Raw genomic sequence first — 11,918 nt, 5'->3', positions numbered from 1 at the left:
AGCCGCGCTTTGCTCATGTATTTACACAGCGATTCAGTTTGGGCTGCTTTTCTTTCACTCCTCAAACAAATCAAAGAGGGTGTCGCAATGTTCCTTCGTCACGGATGACAAGCTCAGAATGCTTCTTGGCCCAGAGGCCCGCTAGCGGGAGTGCTGCGGCTCTGACAAATGCAGCGGATCATGCGCACGTGCGCTCGCTGATGTCATCGATTTCCCCAGACACCTCGGGAACAGATTGTTTTCCGATGTTTTCAACCTGGTGTCACGTCGATATGGAGAGGAATGAGTTGCACATGTGCACACACTTTCATGAGGAAAGTAGGGGAACCATAAACGGAAAAAAACACATGGACCTCCGCATACTTGCAAATTTGCATATTTGATGATGTTTTGCAATATTTTATAAGGCATCTTTTTTTTTTTTTTTCACCAGACACTATTATGGTTTGTTTTTCTACGGTGCAGTTCAATGGCTGTCAATTATACGAAGATTTTTGCTGTTGGTGGCCGAACTTGGTCCCTTATCCCTAAAAGTGACCTGAATCTGCCTGAATCAATATAATAATTCCCGCATTTACCAAGATACCCCTAAATGTCACATAATTTGACCAAAGTACTGTAAAAGTGACAGAAATACTCCTAAATCCACTAACATGGTATACTCCGAAATTGACCTAATTACTCAGAAATTATCGAAATACTCTTTAAAAGTGACCCAAATTCTCTTGGTCTCCTGAAATGCCCTCAAAAGTTTCATAAACACTCCCTAAAAGTGAACGGAATCATCTTCAATCGATAGAAATCCTCCTACACTGACCAATAGTGCGCTTCTCAAAAGTTACATAAATACTCCAATTGTCCGGAAATACTTCTTAAAACGGACCCAAATTCTTCAGATCTTGGCCTGCTCGTCACTTTACCGAACTCTTCCAAAGTTCTAAAAAATGACCCCTAAAGTGACTGACGTCCCCCCAAAACGTCTCTTCCTCAACAATGCCCGTGCTTCCGTCCCTATTTCTTGCAGCTGCGGACCCCTTTCCGCCGCCATTCCGTCTCCATGCGAGGTCAACCACAAAACCACCGGCGCAGATTTTTGGCAGAGACCCAAAGCCCCCAAAGCTTCGTCAGGGCTGCATTTACTCCTAGCATGCCTCATGTGTTCAGGGGCAGCTGGCATGGCCGCAGGAGCTTTCAAGGCCAACGAGGAACATTTGGAGGATCGGGGGGGGGGGGGTATTTGGCCCACAGGGACTATTGTCTAAATTTACTGCCCGGGTAGTTCATCAAGGTTTTATGTGGACTGAAAATATGTCTGAATGTCGTAACGGGGTGCCAAAGAAGCCTTCGTGCAAATATTTTGAGTGGACATTTTTGCGGTCGACTAGCTCAGTCCAAGCTAAGTCCAGGTCTACTTGTAGCTTCAAGCTAAGTCTTCGGATGTACTTTAACTCATTCACTCCCAAAGGTATAGAATTGGTTGGTACTGAATGAGTTAAACTACTTCTCCGTCTGGGGAGTAATTGAGTAGACTTCGGAGTATTGATGTCGCGTTTGGGGAGCGCATCAGTTGATTTATGTGCGGTTGTGGAACTTTCGGGGAGTATTTCGATACAATTAGGAGGTTTGTCATCAACCCTCGGTATTTGTCTCACTTAACTGCTGGAACAGTGAAGACGGTATCGACTAGTATCTGCTCACTCGGAAACACTTGATATGATGATATCACGGGGTCATCCGTGATGCGCGTAGTTGTCAGTCCGTCTCAGTTTTCCTGCTGCTATCGGAAATACCACAAGTGGTTGTCAAGGTGCCTTCTCTGGCTTAAGCTGTGAACGGGCACTTTGTACTTGGCTCGGAAACGGCGTGGGATGTGCAAGGTGAGCAACATTTGTGATGACACTCATTCCCAGGCTCAGCATTCCCTGCTTGTGTGTCAGACCTGACCCCCTTTTTCTTTGATCGCTGAGTCCAAACCACCACAAAACAATCTGGCTCACACTTGTTTGTCATTCCCGCTTAGCCGTTTTCCAAAGTTGTAGACAAACGACACATTTACTTTGTCTCTCAAAAAAAAAAAAAAAAAAAAAAAGTGCATTCGGCTCGTTGACTCAAATTTGTCTTTGATCCTGATAACAACAACTAAAAAAGTGAGGTCTGGTTTCAACATCGTCTTTGCTGCTGAGCCTGGACACCACCTTGGATCGTCTTTGAAACCGCATCAAATGTGTACGATATGTTCTGTAAAGATGAGCAAAGAGTTCTTTCTTTACGTAACCAACTCGTTGGCTGTCATTATTTTTGCTTTACAGAAGCATTCGTGGCCCGCTCTCAACTTTCCAGCCCTTTGATTTTGCTTTTCTTTACCGCATTATGCATGCGCACGCATGTGTGTGTGTGTGTGTGTGTGTGTGTGTGCGCGTGTGTGTCTTTGCGTGCAAGTCCATATATATATATATATATATATATATATATATATATCCATCCATCCATTTTCCGAACTAGGGTCGCGGGGGGTGCTGGAGCCTATCCCAGCCGTCACCGGGCAGTAGGCGGGGGACACCCTGAATCAGTTGCCAGCCAATCGCAGGGCACACAGAGACGAACAACCATCCACGCCCACACTCACACCTAGGGACAATTTAGAGCATCCAATCAGCCTGCCATGCATGTTTTTGGAATGTGGGAGGAAACCGGAGCACCCGGAGAAAACCCACGCAGGCCCGGGGAGAACATGCAAACTCCACACAGGGAGGCCGGAGCTGGAATCGAACCCGGTACCTCTGCACTGTGAAGCCGACGTGCTAACCACTGGACTACCGGGCCGCCCATTATATATGTATATATATATATATATATATATATATACTGTATATATATATAAATCTATATAAATAGCTGCATGAATCTCCCCAGCCACTAATCAGCATCACCACAAAGGAAAAGCATCATCATGCGGTCGCGGCCCCAAATGCAGACCGGCTGTGATTGGCTGAGGAGGCGCGATCTTAAAAAAACAAACAAAAGTGTCGGAACACCAACAGCTTAGTGCCAGTTTGTTCTTGGCAACATGCATTATTCTATATTTTGTGTCAGCACAGCATTGACGCGGGAAACGAGGGCACCGAGGCAAAACATATTTTACTAGGAATATTTTTGTGATCGAACGTGAGCCCTTTTGTAACAAAAAAAATCAAATAAAAATCATAGACACGTAAAACTGGAGCACTGAAGCACTCAAGTAAAAATATTTTAAGAGCAATTCATTTTAAAGAAATATATATAATAATGCCACTGCGCTGTAATACAAACAAAGTACTGGAATGAGTCAAGAACACTCAATTAGAGTCCAAAAATAATAATTATTATTATTATTCAAGGTGGGGATAAACTTGATAAAGAGAGAAAAAGAAACAAGAAACGCTGGGAAGACGTGACTCCTGAACAGGAACAGACAAAGTCAAAAGGAAACCAAGAACAACCCAAGGCACTAAATACTGGCGAGACGACGACGACGAACGAGACAAGGAATGACTGAGGGGACCTGATTGGATAACACAAGGAACCGGATTGACGAGAACAGGCGGACACAAAAACCTCACCAGACAGACGTGAAAAAGAGCGACGCCGGGAAAACATGACCAAACTAAAGATCTACAAAAAACACAAACGCTGAGCTTTTTATGAGCAAATCTAATGTTTTAATGACATCATATATTTATTCCCGTGGGGGGAAAATGTCACCGGCGTGGCCAAATATTTCACTCACATTTTTTGGGGGAGGTAATTAACCCTTGAGGGACAGCGGTTACTACAGTGGTCGGTTATCTTATCATGTTATCAGGTTACAGGGTGCATGAAAGGGTTAAAGAATTTTTGTGCCTGAAAACATTTTTTTGTGGCCAAATATAAGATTGTGCAACAAGCTTGCTTTGTACGCTGGCAAGAGAAAAGGGACCTTCCCCAATCTGTTCCCTCAAATTTGGATGTATACGATCATCCAACGTTAACTCATCCATTAGGGGTGAATCCTGAATTGATTAAAGAGGTGTGCGTTCATATTTTTTGTCAATAAGGCGGATGTGTTTACAGCGCATATACTGTGTATGCAAAACATGGACTTCATCAGAAGGATGAAAAGCCATCAGCGAATGGGGCATATTCCTTCATGCGTGTCCTTGTTTGGTTGCCAGTGATTCATACACACACACACACACACACACACACACAAAATCACAAACACACGTTTTCCTCTCACCAACATGTTTTCCCGCATTCAAACAACCGCAGGCTCAAGATAGCCACGAATGACCAAATACAGTCCACTCATCCTCCCGCTCTCTTCTTCTTCTTTCTCCTCTTTTCTTGATCCTGGCGTTATGTAAATGTCCCCCAGAGGACCCCACCGTAGTTGGCTGGGCAGCCCCTGCTTGGCAGCAGCCAAAGCCAGGGTGCGCACACACATGCCCACACACACACACACACACACGCACACACACACACACACACACACACACACACAAACAGACAGAGGCTCTTAATGAAATCAGAAGGCCTCGGCTCAACGAGCAAAGCCGGCCTCCCCAGGGGCAGCGTTTAACCTGCCACCTCACTTCTCACCATCTTCTCCACATCTCCTCATCTTTCTTGTTACAAAGACGCCAACACACAACAACCAACACAAAAATGACAAAACAAATTGGCAGACTTCCTGTATCTTTTCAGCGATGGCTTTTTGGGAGACTTTTTTGGTGGGTCTATTTATGATAGACCTGCCTGCCAAATTCCACGTGGCAGAGACCTATTTCATTCTTACTATCACACTCTCAAAAGTGTGCTCCAAAGCAAAATGGCTGACTTTCTCTTTTTATTTGGGCATGGGTTCTTAAATGTTTTTTGTGGGTCTACTCCTGATAGACATGCCAACCAATTTTCATGTTGCTCAGTCCAATTCAACATTACTATTAGAATGTTGGCCTAAAATGGCTGCTTTATATCAAAATGGCTGATTTTGATGCCTACCAAGTTCATTCATTCATTCATCTTCCGAACCGCTTTATCCTCACTCGGGTCGCGAGGAGCCTATCCCAAGTTTCATGTTGTTAACTCCAACTGGCTTTCGGGGTTTAATGTGCTAGAAAAAAGCTATTGTGGTTTACTTGTTAGTTTTATGATTTCCAGCAAGTCATCAAACTTGACCGCCATTGCTCCACTTACACCCAATTGCGAAAATTCAAATGTTTCGCAATTTCATGTCCTCCCTCTGCCTTACATGCAAGGTTTTAATTTGGTAGCAACTGGATAATGTCGCTCAGAGGAGGTCTTCTCTGGAGAACCCCGGGAAGCCACAACTGTAGTTTTACCATCACGTGCGTTAGGCCGTAACAAACAGATTTCACAACATGAGAAGGCAGCCGCTTAAAAAAAGTCTTCTGGTGGCCAAAATATTATTAGTTGGCTTCAAGAAAGTACAAAAGAAAGGGCTTGTGGATCTCACATTCCTGCGATATTGATCTGGCCCGACACCGCCGATGATTTTCGACAGGGTTGCGGGCTAATGCTCTTTTTATACGAGGATGGTCTTCAGCGCCGACTGGATCAAGTGGGTGTGAGCGACCGGTTGAGCTACATGAAATGAAACGCTGTGAGCCTCTGCAACACAGCTTAGCCGGATAATGTTCCGTGTCTTCGGATGTGACTTCCCACGTGGCTTAGGGACTGGAAGTGGAGCTGTCCGCAATACGGTGCTGCTCCACCCCCGGCTCGCGGGTGTCACGGTGAGGGTTATGCTTTTTGGGGTACTGTGGTCATTTATTGTTTCATGGTAACTATCATCTGCCGTATATGAGTCGCTGAAAGGACTCGACGACTCACTCAGATTTCAATACGAACCTTGTGTGTGGGCTACATGATTGAAAATGATCAAGGTGGTGACATCACAGTGCTTTCACAGTGCCTGTGTCCCGACAAGCCATTGCACAGAAGAGAGCATGTCCCCGGGGATCGGCGTTCAATACCACTTCTTTCAACCCGCAGGATGCTTATTACTCTCCAAGAGTTGAATGAGAGGACATGTTATTTCTATTATTCAAATTGTTTCTCCAGCAGTCAGCGGTGTGACAGACGACAGCGGCTCTGGGGCGGGAAGATGCCTTTAGGACCATATTTGGATGTCAATAAAAGACATCAGGGGCCGTGTCGCTGAGTTTTTCCACAGGAACGCCAGTGGTTTTGGCAGTTGTTAAGCAGCGCTTTTTTTCTTTTTTTTTTCTGCCAAGAATGTGACGCGCATGTAAATAATCATGTAAATAATTATGTAAATCATGCAAATAACGGAGCAGCGGTGGCAGCGGGCTCACTCGAGTTATGATCTGATTCACTACGTTTGATGATGAGTTCAAATGAAAGAGATTCGCTTGACAGTAATTATGATCCATTTGATGAGGATTCACTCCAGTTACGATACGATTCAATTCTATTATGGTGCAATATGATTCGGTCCAATTATCGGCAATTCCGATACGATGCAATACGCTTCGTTCCATTTATACGATTCACTCCATGTATGATCCAATTGACTCAAATGACCATAAGAATCGCGACAATAATGACATGATTCACTTGGATTTTCAATCAATATCATGTGCTCAAATCCCGAGGTGATTCCCTCCAGTTCCCGTACGACACGATCCATTTGACTCCTCATACGACACAAATTCAGACAATACGATTCACTCCGATTATGGGATGGTCCTATTCGCTCCAAGTATGAAAATGATTCACACCGGTTTTCTTCCGATGTGACTCTCTCGAGTTCCCATATGACACGCTACACGTGAATCCCGACACAAATTATGGTACAGTCCCCTCAAATTCCCAATTGGATCACTGTAATTAGGATTTGATTCATTTTAATTATGAGACGTTGGGCTCAAATTAAGGATAGACAGCTTGTGTTCCTTGAACTTTTACTTTTCGCCATTAGAAGCATCACACCGCTTTCCCCATCTTCAACCTCATAATGATCTTTTTCTATCACGTGAACCCCGCCTCGGTGTCACGGGGGGGGGGGGGGGGGGGGCTTTACTTTCTGACACATCTAGTCCAGCAATTACTCTGACCGCGCAGTAATCACATTAAAACAAAACAAAACAAAAAAGTCCTCGTAGCGTCGTTGCCAGGAACGTGTCACTAATAAAAACGCTGCCAAACAATCATTCGGCTTCATTTTGTCCAACCGCATGAACTTTCTCTTTGACGTTTTGGTCACCTTCACGTGCTAACCTCCGACACATTTTGAGAGAGTGGAGTTCTACATCCGTCAATCAAGAATCCGATAAGATCTCTGGAAAGTATGGCCTTTCCTTGGCTTTCGTAGAAATATGCTTTCAGCACGGGGGAGTGTGATCCATGATGTTACCTGTCAAAAATAGTTATGGATGTGGGGGTGTGTGGGGGTGTGTAAAGCCCAGTAAGATTAGCTATGTTTTCAAAAGTTTAGCCGTCCCCCCAAAACGTGTTAGTTCAAATGAATGTATTCATGTTTTAAATGGATTTAAAGAATATTTAGTACATTATTTTGATAGGTATGATCTGCTGCATTCGAAAAGGAAAGGAGGATGTTGAGCATTGGTGCGGCTCTTATTTTGGTAGGTGTCTACTTCCTCACTGAGTCAATGCCGAGCAATTCGGTGACCAAAGGACTTTGATTTGAATGCTACATGACAGGTGTCATATGCTGCTAAATTAGCATCATTAACTGTTGTGAGTTTTTAAGTTTTAGTCAAAAAATAAAAAACCAAAAAAGCTAGTTGTTAGCTGCTCAGTTAGAGCAGACGGAGAGCAGCTTTTCGCCAAAAGGTCTTTCATTTGATTTATGTGTGTTATGTTTTAACACACTTTATTGCTTTGTTTATGACTACAATTAATCTGCTACATCTAGAGCCCCTTGGATAGTAAAGTATATTGATGGTAACTATATTGTTTCTGAGCCCTGCATAAAAAAAAATTTAAAAAAAACATTGGGCCTCATTAGCCACAACACTGATTCCTCATTGGCCCAGCACCAGCGAGCTAATGCCTGCCTAGCGGCAGCTGACTTGATGCTTCTCATAAATTAGATTAATGAGACCCTCCGTCACGCTGTCGGAATCCCTCCCCTCCATAAAGGGGGTCAGCGTAAATGTTACAGGATCATCTGCTTTGTGGGATTTAAGTGCCTTGTAGATGGTACCGACGGGGCTACCACCCCCAAGGAAAATATTGACTTTCCACATGCTGTGCAGATAAAGACGCTTGGAAACCAAAACGATGTTAAAACACATTCCTGCTATCACTCAAATGTAGGAAAATATCACAGCTAATATGCGCGTGTAAATGCAGCCTCTGGGTGTCGCTATGCAGCTACGTTGTTAGCAAAAAATGCAAATGCTAAATCTCTGGGTTCGGCCAAGGTAAACAATGTACTGTCAATTTAAAAAAAAAAAACAACCCAATCCCCGTGTTAGCCGATTAAGCTAGAAGCTCTTAAGGCTAGCCAGTAGTTCCAATTGTAAATGTACCCATTTATTCATTTCTATGTCATGCTGGAAACAAGCATGAATGTCAATTTAATGGGCTTGAAGGAGGTAATAACATAGTTTAGAAAACGGAGGGAGTCATGAGGAAGACTATTGTGTACTTGTTGGGAGTCCTGGGATGTCCGCTGGCACTAATTAGCCATTTCGCATCTGGCCCTGGCGGCTATCTGGTTTTCGGCCTTTTGAAGGCTCCGCCGCGGAATGATCCAATTAGTCGAATCCGGCAAGGGGATCAGAGGTTGGCCGGCCACTCGTCCGGACCTGTGTGAGGCCGACCACACCGGGTGAATCCGTCTATACCTCAGTGAGCGGCTGATGGATTAGCTACGTGAGTTTGTTTGGCTTTTTACTTGGCTTTTGTCCATCAGGCGCCCATGATGTTTCTGCTTGGCAAGCGTCCATTATGCGTTTGTCAGGTGTTGCTCATTTCGTATTTGACAAGTGTTCGTCAAACTTCCATTAAATTTCCATCAGGCGCCTTTAACTACGGAAACTCGTGGATGGAAACAAACTTCAACTGACAAAAGGACCAACATTCCTTTTCTTTTTCTAGTTACCTTAGAAAGAAACGTCACTCCTGTTAAGAATAATAACCTTGTGAACACGGTGTATGGAATGCGGCAATACAAAAGTAACAAGTACTTTTTAGAAAGCCTTCAGGTTAAAAGTACAAAATATGTCTTTCAACATGGAGTGGAGTCAAATAAAAAAAGTTTAAAATAATTCACTCAAGTTAAGTACAAATCGAGATAAGTACTGTACTTAACTGAATTTACTTTGTTACTGTCCGCCGCTGGCTTTACATGTGACACTTACTTCGGGTTTTTTTTTGTTGTTGAGTGAAGTTAGTTTTTGCAGGTGTTAGCATGTTGCCGTGACTGACGGATCAAAGTCTGGAGCGTGTCAGCGAGCAGCCGTAATCCTCTCAGCTCGGCGGCCTCATTCCCAGACTTGTTATGCTTGGTCATGATGTTTACGTGGCCTTTTGTCCTTTTTGTCACCCCCACTTTCCCGCACCCGCCACCTAACTTGTCCCGATTCGAAGATTTGACGACCCCTTTAAATAATCGAGACAAGGAGCCTGTCTTGTCCTCAGAACGCTAAACAGAGCATTTTCCGTTTCGCTCGTGTCACTTTCCGACCAAAGTATTGGAATCGGGAGTTTGTCTTATCCGTAGACTGAAAAGATTTGGGTTTGACACAATTTCATTATTCCAGTATACTGTGTGGTCGATAGGGATTAAGTCTGGAGAATGCCGATCCAAAACCTCACACATGTTGCTGGAAGTCGTCACTTCAAACCAAAAATGACAGACTTTCTGTTCTGTCGGACGTCAGAGCGTCTTGAGACTTTTTTGTGGGTCTACTCATGATTGACACGCCTACCAAAATTTCATGTTGTAAGGTGAAACTGGCTTTGCGAGTTGTATTTACAAACTCAACTTATTAGAGTTTTGAATTGAATGGCGAGTCATCAAAAAACGTTTGCCGCACACGCAGTGAAAACGAAACTGTTTTGCAATTTAGCATCATGCATCGGATCCAGTCACTAGACTCCAGTCTGCAAGGTTCAAATCTAGTAGCAATTGGACAAATTCTGTTGGACAAGTTCACATTTAAAGAATCTCTGGAAAACTCAAAATTTATCCAGAAATAGCAACTTCAAACCAAATGGCTGACTTCATGTGTTCTTTTGGGTATGGCTTCTTGAGACTTTTTTGCGGGGTCTAATTATGATATATGTCGCCAAAATTTCACGTACATGAAGTGTGAAACTGGCTTTCAGGAATGAATTTTCAAGAATTCAACAGCTTTGTGGTTTATGGCGAATCACCAAACAAAACTGCCACGCCCTGCCAAAAATGACCCAGATGTCACTCCAAAGGTCACCCAACCAAAAATCTCAGCTGAGTCGGTCTTTGAAGAACCTTTGGAAATGCTCTCCAGAAGAAGACACCCTAACGTGATTAAGCTGGTCCGTTATGCCGTTACGCCACCAATTAGACATAATGAATCAGGCGATAAGCACTTACTTCCCTTTGCAGGAAGGCTTTTGCGTCAGTGGCCCACATTTCTGGGTCAAAGCATGTTTATGATAATGATTTTTAAGAAGAGAGTCATTTTCCCCATTAGCGTTCTCAACTTCTGAAATCCAAACACAGAGTCACCGCTCGAGAGTTTGTTATCATTCCTGCCCGGAGAGCTGACGATAGTTTCATGTGAAAGTGTCGTGAAACTGGTGCATAAAGGACGCAAGTCGCTTTCCGGAAGAGAAAGTAATAGAAATAAATGCTTTCATCAAGTGTAATTGCTGTGTAGGCTGTGGGCCAATCTGTTTGTTGGATGTGTGCCTTTAAGGGGTGTGGCCCAGTGAGTGATGTCAGGAGTTGGAGTCAGTTGGCCGGTTAGCCTGCATGCGAGTATCTTTGAGTGTGTGTTGTGGGAATATATAAAGTGCCTCTAATCAACCTACAATAAAGACAAGTTGTTCTAGTAGGCTTTTCCTGACTCTCTTTAATTTTTTGCTTTCTAGAAAAAATATATATATATATGGGCGGCCCGGTAGTCCAGTGGTTAGCACGTCGACTTCACAGTGCAGAGGTACCGGGTTCAATTCCAGCTCTGGCCTCCCTGTGTGGAGTTTGCATGTTCTCCCCGGGCCTGCGTGGGTTTTCTCCGGGTACTCCGGTTTCCTCCCACATTCCAAAAAAAAAAAAACATGCATGGCAGGCTGATTGAACTCTCTAAAATTGTCCCTAGGTGTGAATGTGAGCGTGGATGGTTGTTTGTCTCTGTGTGCCCTGCGATTGGCTGGCAACCGATTCAGGCTGTCCCCCGCCTACTGCCCGAAGACGGCTGGGATAGGCTCCAGCACCCCCCGCGACCCTAGTGAGGATTAAGCGGTTCGGAAAATGGATGGATGGATGGATGGATATATATATATATATATCCCATTGTCATAGGCTTTTCCTGATTTAGATGTTTTTTTTTTTTTTTTTTGCTTTCCAGTAGAAGTATGAAGGTTTAACGCTAGCACTGCTTAGTTTTTGGAACTGTTGATAATTCCCTAAAACTTAACTCAGGCCCAAAATCCAGCTGACATCCCCAAAATATGATGCTGCCATCACCATGCTTCCTGTTGGTGAAAAGTTATGTTCTCTTAATTCCAGTCCCCCCCCCCCCCCCCACCCCGACACAAAACAAAAAAAGATCTTCAAAGTCCATTATCAAACTGTGGTGCATTGCAGTAACAACACAAAATCAAAATGTTCCAAAAAATCTCATTTGTTTCTCCTCAAGAGATCAACTGTTGCCGCAGCTACTACCCGACCAATCATGGAT

The sequence above is a fragment of the Hippocampus guttulatus genome, chromosome 11, assembly GCF_054856545.1.
Source record: "Hippocampus guttulatus isolate MCC_2025c chromosome 11, RoL_Hgut_1.0, whole genome shotgun sequence".
Lineage (NCBI taxonomy): Eukaryota > Metazoa > Chordata > Actinopteri > Syngnathiformes > Syngnathidae > Hippocampus > Hippocampus guttulatus.
This window is presented reverse-complemented; position numbering follows the sequence as displayed.